The sequence below is a fragment of the Gobius niger genome (assembly GCF_951799975.1).
Source record: "Gobius niger genome assembly, chromosome: 5".
In the NCBI taxonomy this organism is placed as follows: domain Eukaryota; kingdom Metazoa; phylum Chordata; class Actinopteri; order Gobiiformes; family Gobiidae; genus Gobius; species Gobius niger.
The window spans coordinates 26,613,027-26,627,617 of record NC_136856.1 but is presented as its reverse complement, the minus strand read 5'-3'; the positions used below and the strand labels follow the sequence as shown (position 1 = coordinate 26,627,617).

General features: G+C 39.6%; 1 protein-coding gene across 5 annotated transcripts in view; it reads left to right on the top strand.

The window, feature by feature from the left end:
• The window catches only part of ldb2a (LIM domain binding 2a), a 141,802-nt gene that overhangs the window by 124,722 nt on the left and 2,489 nt on the right, over positions 1-14,591 (top strand). The gene's annotated exons all lie outside the window — the stretch shown is intronic.

Genomic DNA, 14,591 nt, shown 5'->3' with positions numbered 1-14,591 from the left:
ATGGTCGAAAAGTAGCAAAATATCTCAGCATTGATCACTGCATGAAACATCTATGATTTCCCCTGCAGTGCCTTGCCTTAAAAACAGTAGCATAAATGTGCATGAATAATAATGTTATTGAGTAAAGTTGACTTATTTGAGTGTGACGAGTATACAAGGCCCTATACCTGATTATTATTTTTTTATATTTCAAACAATGAAAGACGAAGCCACTAAATAACAGTGTTAGTTTTGGTCTAAATTCATTCCTAACTTTTCTAATATGTTGCGGCATTCCAATTCTTCACTACCACTTTTCAGGGTCACTGTCACAAAAATCCTAGAAGAGTAGTTCCTGCAAGTTCATAAAATGTATCTAAATGCTTACTGTTACGACCCGGCTCTGCTAGTATAGGACGCAACAAAAACCAAGATGTCAAATGGTAAAATAAAGTTGTAGTTTAATAAAAGGAGTGTAAAAGGTAAACGAAGGAGTGACAAAAATAACCATAAGAACAAAGGCTGCTTACAGTGTTTACAAAAAGGTTAACCAAAACAAAGCTAATCAAACTAAACAGACAAAATCAGGTCCAACAAAACAAAACCAAACAAAGTCATGACTAGAGTGTCACTTGATTCCACGTCACTACTTTAGTGAACATCCCAAGAAGTGACAACTAAACACAACTAGTGTCTCTGAATACACAAAAGTTACATTAACAACATAGAGACACAGAACACAAATTAGCTTACTGGCCACAAAGGCCAGCAGCCTACACACACGAGTGTTCCCTGGACAAACACAGTCATTAATGACCCGAAGGGACACAAACACAAATACAAAATGGCGTACTGGTCACACAGAGACCAGCATCCCCCGAATGAGCCACAGTGGAGTCCTTTTATAGGCGTGGCTGACACAGGTGGCTTTGACGAGCTCCCCGCAGGTGTTGAGCTGCTCCCCCAATCAGGCGGCCAGGACCCCAATGCGCTCCACCAATCGCAGCCCAGGACCACAGCAGCAAATTTACATGGAGGAAAAGCAGGTTTTAGGCCACACAAACAAAATATGCATAAAGGAGGGAACCTCGAGGCCTAGGGCCGTAACACTTACTAATGACAGTGTTTCCCCTTCAAATGTCTGAGTTTACAATATACTAATATACTAGGAGGAAAATACACATTTTGTCCCATTACAAGAAAAAAAAGCAGGTATAGTGCCTTTCAATTCCATGTGAAAGCATATATACACCAGAGGATGTAGGACCAAGAAAAGATACTAGCTCATACTTCATAAATCCATGTTTATTTACCGTTTGTTGAAACAATTTGCAAGGTTACAGAGTCATACATCCTGCATGCTATCTTCCAAATTACATTCATCTTTCCCGTAACATAAATGCATCTCTAACGTGGTTCCCATGTCTCCATAACAAGGCACTTGACACTGTTCGGGGTTAAACAGCCTCTTAACACCTGAGTACTCCCCTCCTCTGTCTTTCTCCACTCATTATGAACCTACTCAAACGGCACCCTCCGCTGTAACATTATTCTTTACCCACAATGCACCGCTGGGGCTGGGGGGAGGGGGGGGGGGTCACTCCGGTACAGCTGAAAGTCCGCTGATACGGAACGTAGCAGGAATTTGTCCATGTTAAAGGCTGGCTGCTTGGCACTAATGCGAGCCTCGTAAACAAAATTCATTCAGGGTGATGGGGGGGAATTTAAGGCCAGCAATGCATTATGGGTAGAGGTTATGCGAACATTGCATGTCTCATTTGGGCGGACGATGTTGCGGATTGATGAGGTTGATTTGTTTAATGCACGTAAGCCTTTCCAATGGCTGACTTGTTTCTTAAACAATGCAAAGATGGCAAATGAATGATTGACTATTATTTATCATTTGAGCTGTCAGTTTCAAAGTTGTTCTCGGATATTATGCTAAAGCTTTATGAAGCTTTTAACAGTTTTATTTTTTGGTTTCTTCATCAATAAACACAGCTGGAGTTTTGTTTCATTCATGCCTGTTTTCAAGAGCTCAAAACTGGCCACATAAACACAGAAATGTGGGATACAATTTTGTGAAGTTGAGATTTGCCACTGTTTCGCCCTTCATCCAGAGAGCCTCCTCAAGGCAATTTTTGATGACCGTTAAATCCATCTCTTGGTTCACGAGAAGGGTGAAAGATGGCCGTAATATATATATATATATATATATATATATATATATATATATATATATATATATATATATATATATATATTATATATATATATTATATATATCAATAATATATATATATATATATATATATATATTGGGGCCCGACCGATATGAAATGGGTTTGCGTAGTATTTTTTCCAATTTGAATTAGAGGCCGACCATTATGGGTTTTTCTAAGGCCAATGACGATATTTTGCTCGGCCGATATTTTTGACCGATATTTGTGGCCGATATTTGTGGCCAATTTTTCCAAATATCTGGTCTATAATCCTGTAAAAACAAATACTTGGCCGCTCCAGCACTGGCCAATGTTATTTTATTACTTTAGGTCAGGGGTGTCCAAACTTTTTTCATGGGGGGCCTCATATTGAAGCATACACGGGGTGAAGGGCCGTAGATAGTTTGTGCCGCAAAACCTTCGACTAGCAGAGGTTTAAATTGTGCCCATTACCTCTATTTAAGCTTAAAACCTTCATGCCAGCTCTGTCTCACAATAAAATGTTAGTTGTTCGGTTAGAATTGTATAGAATTATTACATTTCAATAAAAAGGTCCATCTCTGGTGATGTGTACCGATACAGCAAGAGGCCGAGGGCCACCATAAATTGGTCTGAGGGCCGCATTTGGCCCCCGGGCCGCACTTTGGACACCTCTGCTTTAGGTGATCCAATCATTGTTTCTGTCCCAGCTTTCATTAGTTGCCGTTAGCATTAGCATATCGTTGCTAGCCGTGGCATTTTGCGTGGCTATCAAAAATACACCAGTGGATGTTAAAACTAACTCAGCGTTTGAATCCTCTAGATTCTGCCCTCCAAAATGACATCAGGTCCATATTGACGGAGGTTTAGTGAAACTTGTGTTTAGCACAAGATAGCTAAATCAAAATAGCTACCCAATTTTCATTGCGATGTTTTATGCAATTTTATGCAATTTCTCCATCTGTGAGATCAATAAAGTATCATCTTATCTTATCTTATCTTATCTTTCTCACCTCCCCTGAGGCCGAGAGAGCTGTGGGAGACCTCATTTTAAAGCCTCGACTTTAGTCTCTACCATTTTCTTGTTGTAAAATCCCCAAATATCGCCCCAATATATCGGGTCACCCTCTAATTTCAATCACAGTAGAGAGAAACATATCGAATAGAGGTTGACCGATATGTGTTTTTCTAAGGCCGATGCATTTATTGGGGATTTTGATTGGCCGACACCGATATGCGCTGATGATATTAAAAAACAAACCCTGGTCACTGCGTTTGATCCTTCTAAGTATTTCAGTGTTGAACTGTGACAGTTGGGGGCGCCGTATGGGGGCATAGACTCTTTCCAAAGCAAAATAGGAAGTCTCTGTCACTTTTTACGGAGATATCGGCCGATGTAAAATACCCAAAGGCAAAATCCGCTTTTACAGTCTCCTGCAATAAGTGATGAATAAAACAAGTTTATTTTCAAATACGGTACCACTGAGAACAATTAACATGTACTTATAATTTTCCTCTTTTGATGATCTGCTATACAAAAAGCAAACACAGCAAGTAAACATCCATGGTCGCCCGACAAGGACATGACGTTGTGTCTGAACATTCAAGTTTAGAATTCCATAAAGTTCAGAACATGGCGTCAACCATTTTTGAACGAGAAGCAGGCCTCTATAAAATTTCAATTATACTCCTTATTATCTGTATTTGTTTTTTTAAATCCTCGATAGATTTGCGCCATTGTGTACGACCGCATTCATGGAGCAGATGGCTCTGAATAACATCGCTGTACTCATACAATGTACCGTCATCTGCAAAACCAGATTGTTACCATCCATTAGTCATTTCAATATAACGACAAATTGTTAGTCAGCACTGGATGCATTATACATTCATGCATTTTTAATAGGTTTTGTTAATATAATATGTAAAAGCCGTCGATGCTGTGTAGTGTTTGACGAGAGCTTTTGTGAATGGGAAGCAAGCGATGTCTTTTCGGGATAGCCGCCTAATTAGATGTATTTACCGTCTTTTTTAGAAGCATTTTACGTAATACGTGACAAAAACTCCGCCCTCCGAAATATTCGCTTGGGTTGCTAATTTAAACAAAAGTCCAACTCCAAAGGAAAATGGTGTTAAATCTTCAACTAACAATGCACTATAGATAGTCTTCGAAACCCGCCCGATTACCAAAATAGGCTGTTGAGTGACTTTGACCATTGCTTTAGATTCTAACAGACCCAGCCCATTAAAAATCAGTGAAAAAAGTTGTGAGTGAGATCAGTATGTTGTCTTCACATCTGATTTTTTAAGGTAGGTTATTCTATATTTTTGCATCTCTGCGACTCGGCCCCGGATAAAGCGGAAGAGGGTGGATGTATGGATGTATTGAACAAGTCTCAAGTGTAGATGTGATGTGTTTAGTTTTCACCATTATGACATTGAAAGTCCTTAAAGATCTGGCTGTAACTTACTTTACCTTAAGTTTCGACCCTTCCTCGCTAAGTTTACGAATGCCATTGTGATTGTGCGCGGTTTGAAACACTCCTTGATTAGGAGAAGTCCGGCGACGCATTGAAATAGTTTTAAATATGACTCAACGATGCTCCAGGTCTGTTTTTAACGTGGGAATCATATTGCAACTTCGTAGAGCTACTGTTTGCTATCTAGAAAAGATTGATCTTGCTTACTAATATCCCCCTTCAATTGGATCGCACCGACCAGCCAAGTGAATGATCTTTGAAAAAAGTCAGAATCTGTAGATCTCAGGTGGAGAACGCTCGACTGAAAACGGTCAGTTCATCCCGTTTCCTTCATTATTCTGCTTTAAAGGCCTTGGGTTCTTCTGCAGTCGATTCCCTCCTCTTCCTTCTCTCCAAGACCCGCTGATAATCTTTTCTGTCACTCACCATGAGCAAGCAGCTGTTTGGTCTCCACACAGAAAGACCCCTCTCAGTCCAGGAATTGAACCTCGGACCTCCTCACCGGGATAGGAAAGCTCCAGTCTGTGGCCACATATTGAGAATTAGTCCCTGAATGAACCAGCCTGTAAAGCAATGGAAGACGTACGACTGACTCTTCAAAGCATGAAACTTTCACATCCAACTGTCAATTCAGCTGAACCGCTCTTATCCTGGCACCTGCCAAGACACCCCCCCCCCCCCCCCCCCTCACCCCAACCCCCGATTTCACGGTTTTCTCCTCTCCTCCCTCTGCATACTGTACCACACGCATGCTCCTTAACAGACTGACATTGTTTCCGCTGTATTGAAGGCAGTTTGGCCCAATGCCAGCTCTCATTATCGCCAATATCTATATTCGCACCCGCCCTTCTCCCACGCATCAACACAGCCCCCACCACTGTTCCCCCTCACACAATACACACACACACACACCATGTTGCGTTCACGTGCCTTCCTAAAGAGCGGGAGAACACGCCGGCTACATATGTTGTGCGTCTGCCTGTCTTTGTCTGAGAAGTTGTCGGTTCGTGGCTGAGGCGACGTGAGCCCAATGATAATAAGGAGTGGACTTTGGATAAGAGGGAGAGGGAGAGGGGGGGGGGGGGCAGCAAGACGGGCCACGCGCCGAGCAACAGTGACCTCTAGTGGTTTGGATGGGGTGTGGAATTGATGTATGTAGGAATGAATTTTATATAATGCTGTGGAGGACAACTTGATTTTTCTTGCAATGGAAGGATAAAAGCCAGGAGCAACTACGAAGATTATAACGGCAATTATAACTTTATATTAATTGCTGATACTTGTACTGTAATACTGAAGAACTGTCAGTATGGCATATTGACACAGTGAAGGTTAATGTCAGATGTATCATAAACATGTAGACAGGGAAGCACTTTTCATTTGAGAGTAGAATATGCTAATATAACGGTAGCCTTGATATAGCATGCTAATTTAGATTTTTGTTAAAGCAGTACTAAGTAACTCTTCCCCCTAGAGGCCATAAGCGCAACTGCAGGTGTCGTAGCAAGTTACGATTTTTTAACTTTTTAATTGTCTTGGAGAGTAAATACTACGCTGACAGGAAAGGCGAAGGGAGAGAGGGTTACTGTGCATCCAATTATACAATGGAAATAATTTTTTTCACTCAAACTTGGCTGTAAATACTGTTTAAAGTGACGTTAGCCCGCAGTTAGCTTTGCCCGTTAGCATGTTAGCTTCTTCTTCGTGATTACATTATCTGGACCGGTGGCAGTCAAGTTGCAAACATGGTTTTCTGGCCAGAGACACCAGGGGGAGATGAAAGACCCTCCAATCATCCCATTAACACTTGTATTACCCCCACAGGGACTACGAAAAGGATTTATTAAGGTAAGCACGTTACTTAGTACTGCTTTAAGTTGGCTAGCATTAACATTTATCTCCACGCAAGCCTCATCTGAAGATTTAGACCACTAACCGTTTTACTTTTACTCAAGTCAGGATGAGGGTCACTACTTACTCCCACTCGCCAGAACATTATAATGCTATTGACTTAGATGGAAAAAAAAAAAAACATACCCATTTTCTGTCGTTTAAATACATTGCATTAGTCGTATAGCCCCCACAACTGTTTCTTTTCCTTCGTCTGAGTTTCGCCGCACGGAGCAACTCTTCCCCTCCCTCCGTTCCACTTGTTGTCTGGGAGCCCCTCGCCGTACAAAAAAAATGGCCTCCAAACATCTGACTGCTAATCCCCGCAAAAAATATGCTAATGATTCCGCTAAGCAGCAAATAAAGCGTGGCTAGCCCCAATGCTAACTCTTAACGAGATGAGTAGACACTATTAATTAGCACTCAATTAGCGTTCTCCCCGCTCCCCGACTAGCCACCAGCTGTTAGCATGTATGCAGCTCTTTTTTTTTTCTTTTTTTTGGCCAGAGGTAGGTTGACAGGCCCTCCTAGCAGAAACAGATGGCAAATGCATGGCTTGTTGGCAATCAGCGCGTTTTTAGCTAATGACTTAATTAGCGATGCAAATTGACAAATCAGTGTGGATATTGTCATTTAGCTGAAAAGCTCACCTAAATTAATTACCGTGATTAAGGCATAGTGGGGTGTACAAGTGGTCGCCGGGGGAGATTTTAGGGATGATGCAGACAAATAAACGCACACGCTTCCCCCGACGGCGCTCCCCATCAAAAGAATACAAGTCATAATTAATGTACGCCGTGCGAGAGCGTGGAGTGCCTTGTTGACTTTGTGTGTTTGTATGTTGACATGCGGCGAGTGATTAAGCAGCGTCTCGGATTGGGATGAATACCTATCATTTGGAATCGAAATTGCAATCATAAAAGTGCCGTGATGTAACTTTGTGTGCGAGTTCCGTGAGCAGCTGTTGCTGGCCAAGAGGTGGTCGGTTTATTGAGTACTTTTGTTGTGTCTTTGGGCAATGCATTCGATCTTACTAGAATGCATAGAATCCAAGTATTTAAACGTGGTTGGTGATGCTTAGCAGTGTTCATTTTGGCAAGTACAAAAAAAAACTTTAAAAAAAAAAAAAACTTAAGAAAAAATAATTATACTTGAGACTTATTTTTTTATTTTTTTTATTTCAGTCATATTAGTTACATGTTTTCACATTTCAACAACTATACATGATTTTTTTTATTTATTTTTTATGTACATGATGATGATGATGACTTAGACTTACTCATACTATATAATATAATATAGATAATTGATGTAGTTTAAGCTAAATTAATATATAAAATAAAGAGATAAAGTAAAATAAAAAATAAAGTAAAAATCATGAAATCAACTGGAGTTTCATATAAAACTAATCTAAAGGAATAGGGCGCTAAACTTAAACCTTGACAAAATAATAATAATCTATGTGCAGATATACTGTACCCGTGTATATGTATATAAAAAAAAAGAAATAGTGGGAATGTGTGTATATACTGTATATGTGTAGAAACTTATATGTGTGTAATATCTGCTTATACAGGAGGTTGCAAAACTCACACTGCTGACACAAATTAAGACTTTTATTATTTTATTATTTTATTTTATTTAATTTTTAATTTTTTCGCTATTGATTTAACTATTTATTTATCTGTTTTGCCACGGTTTTCTCCTTCTTTGTTTCTGTTTTTTTCTGTTTATTGTTAAGAAAAAAATAAATAATTGAAAATAAATAGTAAAAAAAAAAAAGAATGCATACTTTTACTGTGAGCGCTGTGCTTCCATACCGACAGTTTCACACATTACACTAATGGGAATAAACAACTGATAGACAGAGATAGGCATACATTTAAAGTGACAGTCTGGAAATGTAGATGTTTTACACATTTCATAAAATGTGCGAAATCGACCACCTAGTCTTGCATTTTGATGTTAACTAAGTGATGATACATATATTATTTTTTGTAAAGTCCCCCCTTCCCGGATCTCAGCAACTAATCAGGATCTAGTATCCTCCCACGTTGACCAATGAGACAAGCCTTTCCTGTGAACCGGCCTGTCAGGTCCAATCAGGAAGAGGGGCAGGAGCTTGATTGTTTACTTCTGAAAATTCTGTTCCTGTTCTCATTTTGCAAACCAAGAAGAACTTACTTTCAAACTATCTCACTTACTTTCACTCTGTCTCTCCTCACTTTTCAAACTTACAGCCTATCTCTTTAAAGGCATGTTTTTTTCAGAGGGTTGAGTGGATAAATATTAGCTTACTGTCGCAGAATTTTCAAAACCTGGCCAACTTTGTAAATGTGTAAAGTAAATTTGACTCTTAATAAGATCCTATATTTGTGTTTGCATATTAGGGCCGTACACAATAATATAGTTATACAAACGATCGTTTCCATTAGTTTGAGGTCTTTTATCTCACTTCGATTTACAGCATTAAACAATAAGGCTTGGTAACTTTATAAAAATGTGCAAAAGTTCAGTTAGTCATGATGATTTTCCCAATTTAGTTCCATTGTAGCCTTCATAGAACTCATATAAACGCCGTTAGCTCTGAGGCTGTTCCTACAAATGCGTGCTTCCCATTCATTATTTTTTTTCCACCAACACCATTTTGGAAACAGTGCAGAAAGTCCTTTCAAAAATGACAACAGACTTAAAAGTGCAAGCATGCAAATATGGGCTTGTTATATGACCTGGCATGACTGCGGAGCAAGCCCGTCACGACCATTATTAATGTGGCCTATGGTCCTCTCTGCGCCCCGTGTACCCATGTCCCTGTAGCGTGCACACAGGTATATGGTGTGTGTGATTGCTGTGGGCTTATCTGTCCCACTGCTGCTGGAGCCTTGGCTCTGGTGCAGGGGAGCAGTCTGACTCACATGGTCAGTCAAGCATGTGCTCCTGCTAACTGTACACCTCTGTTCAGGTAAAGAGAGAGAGAGAAAAAAACATCCTTATATCCACAAAAGGGCTTTCACTGGGATGGGGTGGTTAGGGACTCAGCATTCTTGTCTCCGCGCATTAGTCTTTTATTAGAAGGGGCTGAGGCTGAGTTGGGGGAAAAGTAATTGCAATTTTGATTAGGTGTGCATTTTTTTGTTTATTTTTTTGTAAAACAGTTGCAGTAATGTGTATTTGATCAATTTATATATACATTTTTTGCAGTATACAGTATATGTTTTTTTATATGTTTATTTTTTATTGTAATTCATTATTATCTTTTCCCCATTAAAGTGATAGTCTGTAAGATTGCAAAGTGGAAAGGAGAGACAGAGTGATGAAATTTCAAAGCAAACAATCAATGTTTAACCAGAGCAGGAACAGAATTTTCAAAAGTAAACGATCAAGCTCCTCCCCCTCCCAGCTGATTGGACCGGACAGGTTGGTTCACAGTCTCATTGGTCAACGCGGGAGGATACTAGACTCTGATTAGTTGCAGAGATCCGGGAAGGAGGGACCAGGATGTCGATTTTTTACACATTTTTAAAAAAATGTGTTATACATTTAGACTTCCAGACAATCACTTTAAAGGTCTTGTACCCATTATTTCTAGTTGTGCAATAAATAGTTTTTGTCTATAAGTATATTGTATGTTTTATTTAAACAAAAATGCTAATCTCCACCTGGAGTCCCTGGACAGATTGACGTTTTTGCACAAGGTGGATTTTAAACGTAGATGGAGGCGTGACCATGAGTTTATTAACGCCGTCATTCACATACACTTAATTTAAATTAGATCGACACATTATCATATTCAAACTCAGACAATAACATTTATTCCCACCATTTTAAACATACCTCGTCACGCAGTTAGTTATCATGGGTGCCAATTTAGATTTTCCTCGAAGCCATTTTTTAGTGAAATGTATTGAACATGCTGTAATCTCTAAAAGCATTACGAATGATTATGAATTAGCTTGATCGACCGTGGTGCGATGTCCGCTACGCAGTTTGCCAATTAAACAGATACAGATGCAGCCGGCTTGTTATTGCTGTTTACATTACTGCGACAGTATTGGTTCCTGAAACGTGCTAAACTCATCCCTGTAAAATAATTGGGATGTTAGAAATGCGTGAGGAAAGTTAGTCGTGAGTTTAGCCCACAACAGTTTAAAGTGCATGCGCTTTTGTCGTTTGTAAACTAAAAATAAATTGGTATAGGGCCTTTCATTTATATTCTTTCTTTCTTATTTATAGACTGGTGTATGCAAACCGAGCGGGTTGAAAACGAGATTGGTTGCAAGAATGTATTCCATTTACAAGAGTTAAGAGCTTAATGGATTTTACCTTTTTACAAGTCTTATATGAAAGCTGAGATTCACCGAGCTGCTCCTCAACCTTGGTCCATACAGCTGGCTACAAATCCACAATCCAAGCTTTATCGATTCGGATGTGCATCTCCACATTACACCGAAGCTTAACAAAAGCCACTGCGGTTGCCAGAGGTCACGGAATTTTACGCGCTAACGAAGAATACATAAGACTCGCCCGTAGGTCTTTATGCGGAGATTCCTTCACTTCAGAACACCACCGATAGCAACCGATAATGGATAAATCAGAGTGCTTCCCCACCGTGACCCTGAGCAAGGGGGGCCAGCTGGCTGAAATATGTCAGACATGATGAGTATTGATTTGGGGGTGGGCCCAACAGCGCTCACTGTCTGTCTGTAGGTTGCATTTGCCCACATGGGATTAGCTATGAGGTTCACTGGACCAGTAGATTTGATGGGGGTATGGCACAGTTTAGGTAGGTCCAGCACACTTTACCACGCATGCTAAATCGACTTTTTGAGCCTTTATCCATCCAACTGCAGCTCTCCGATATGTAATTCCTCGATTTTATTGCATCAAAGGGGACCGTATAATTGTCCATATCCGTCCTCAGTGAGTTCATCAGGGTGCCAATGATTTGTTAGCTAAAAGTGAAAGCTTGTTTACACTGTTTTATAATGCTCCAATGCTGAAGTCTCCAAAAATAATGTTTTCTAAGGCACATTTATGCATGATATGCCTTGAAACAAATGCTGTATTTGCTGATTGCCGACAAAATAAGGGATGAGTGCAAAGCAGGTTAGCCAAAGATCTTTAATTAAACTCTAGATAGGACATTGCCATAGTAACATGTTGGGACAAATGGCAATTCTGGCCGCCATCTTGTTCCTTTTTTTAATCTATTGTTTGTTATTTCATGACTCTTTGATAGTTGTGACTGACCTTATGACATTTTTTAGAACATTTTTGCAGTTTTTCTAATTTATTTCAGTTGCATGGGATGCATAGACTTTAATTGCATTTGTATTTGAAGTGTCAGACACAAATAATTTAGTTCTGTTTATATCAAACATAACATTTGTTTCCTATTTTAAAACTGTATTTCTGTACTTTTTAAAGGGATATTTCAGGATTCATTACCTAGCTATCCAGAGTGTTGCTGATTTCTTTTTTCTTTCTTTTTTTTCCGTTCTTTTATTGGAAGAGTTTCTTGGCGCTAGGCTAGTGCAAGGCTAGGGCATTTCTATGGTAACAGGTGGAGTGTGTCAGACTGTTTTTAATGCAGGCTAGCTGATACCATAGAAATGCGCTAGCCTTGCACTAGCCCAGCGCAACACGAAACTCTTCAAATAAAAGAACTGCATGAATTACAAAAATAATATCTCCAGAAATCAGCAACACTCTGGGTAACTAGGTAATGAGGCCCTAAGTCAAAAATCCTGAAATATCCCTTTAAAGGAATAGTTCACCGTTTTTACACACTGAGATATGTTCTTACCTGAGCTTAGACGAGTTGATGTGTACCTGTCTGGTCTTCGTGGAGAAGCTTGGTCGCTTCTAACTTCACCCCGTTTGGAGCTATAGGAATACATTGGGCGAGGCCAAATGCTAACAACATCTTTCGTCTTTTTGCGTGACTGAGGGCACGCACAAAGACCAGACAGGTACACATCAACTCGTTTAAGCTCAGGTAAGAACATATCTCAGTATGGAAAAACGGTGAACTATTCCTTTAACAGTACATGACCAATATTTATTGAACATGGCGCAGTGATACAGTGAATGCTAACCACTGAACCCTGGGAATGAATGTAGAAAACATTGCTAATATGGCTAAACAACACAACTAAAAAACCTGACATTTCAGAGAAATGACCTGATCCTGACGGAGATACCTGGACTTAGAAGTAATAAACCAATCACAAACAATGAGTGTATCTCATCATTCTGTCGTTGAATCAATGAAAATGTTGCTCCTTGTTTTGCATTGGTTGCTGTGGGTGTTAGCCTCGCCGGCCAGTCACAAGAGAACTGAGCGTCATGTCCAATCTAGAGTTTTAATAAATATCTTTGAGGTTAGCAATTGTTTGTGTTTGTTTTGGTCGGGAGAGAGGGGACAGTCTACAAAGGGACACAGGCGATTTGTAATGTGTAACACACTGGATGTTATGGGAAACTTTGAAAACGCTGTTGTAGATCAATAGTAACAAACAGAATACAAAATAATGAACAGCACCAAACTAAGAAACTCTTCAGCTGTTTAATATTGTCAAAACTACACAAAATATTAACTGTAAAGCCCTACAGACCTCCTCTGGTAAATGTTCATATTTTGCCCTGTGCTTCAAAGCCGCTTGATTAAATTCTATTCTTTTTCTGAGGACGGCATAATGAGCAGTGAGCAGCATGAATATTCATTTATCTGGAGTAAGTGAGCGTTCGAAGGTCTTTGGGCCCGGCTGCGTTGCGTTCACTTGATATGCACAAGCCGCTTTGGTCTGGAATTAGATGGAACAGATTACTCCGCTGCTGATTTCTCACTCATTTGGGCAATATTTTAATTTTTCAATGGCCCCAAGGCTAAACACACAGCAGTTTCACAATCATGGCGTTGCGGCTTCATAGCTTATGGCCGGGAGTTTAGACTTTTGAGCCTGAAAGTTGTGAAAGTCGGTGAGGTAATGTTTGGAAATTGCAAAGGTTGAAAGAGTCTGACTCGCTGCAATAGCGCACAGAAATTGCGGGAGACTGGTGTTTTGAATCTGAAAATAAACCACAAATTATAGCTGCCTAAAATCAATGAATGTTATTCTAAATATCTTTTCAAAAGTGTTAAGTGGTACAGTGGGTTTAATAACAAGGTTAATTTTGGTGACTAATATTGGCCAATCTTTGCTCACTAAAAAGGAAGGGCAAGTAAATAATTAGCGTGAAGCTAGGCCGAGAAAGCTAGATATTTAGTTCAGAAAATAAATGTGATCGTAATAATGCAATTGTTTTTTGCTTGGTATGTAGCTTTAGCGTGACTTTTTTTGTTTTGTTTACTTTCAAAAATATATACAGTACCTTGCCACACAAATGATGAATTGTCAGTGGGGTTTTATGCCGATTTTCTTAACACTAGCACGGCCAACCAGACTCACTCACAGTTTTCCATTGTAAACATAGATACAGACGGCAGCATGTAGCATTGAAGTGATTTTTTTTTTTTTTCTCTCTTTTCAGACATTTTCTGGCGTACTGTGAGTCTATTTAGCATACACAAAGAAAGCCAAGTCAAACTCCGGTCATTATGAGTGTTTTTCACAGCAGATAGATACAGCAACGTATCATACAAGGGGGCGTGGTCGAGTCGAGGGGGAAGAAAAACTCTCATGGGAATCACAATTTTTCACTCTTTTTAGCCGTTTTCTGGCAGACTTTAAACATATTCATCACACACCAATAAAGTCAAGCCAAAATCTGGTTCATACAGATATTTTTTCAAAGCAAATTATTCAGAAGAAGCGAAAAGTGGCACTCATTGCTAATGTTAGCTTATGTGGTATGACGCTAACGTAGCTTCCTGGTTAGCATTGTCCGTTTTTTTTAGTATTTCTGGGCTGTTGAACCATTTTCCTCCTCTCCATGTCTCTGTATCCTTACTTAGTATAAGGATATATTCATAATTTAAAATTTATTTAAGCAATGGTAAAGAAATGAGAGAAAGTTTTTCCTCCCTTTGTTTTGCCCC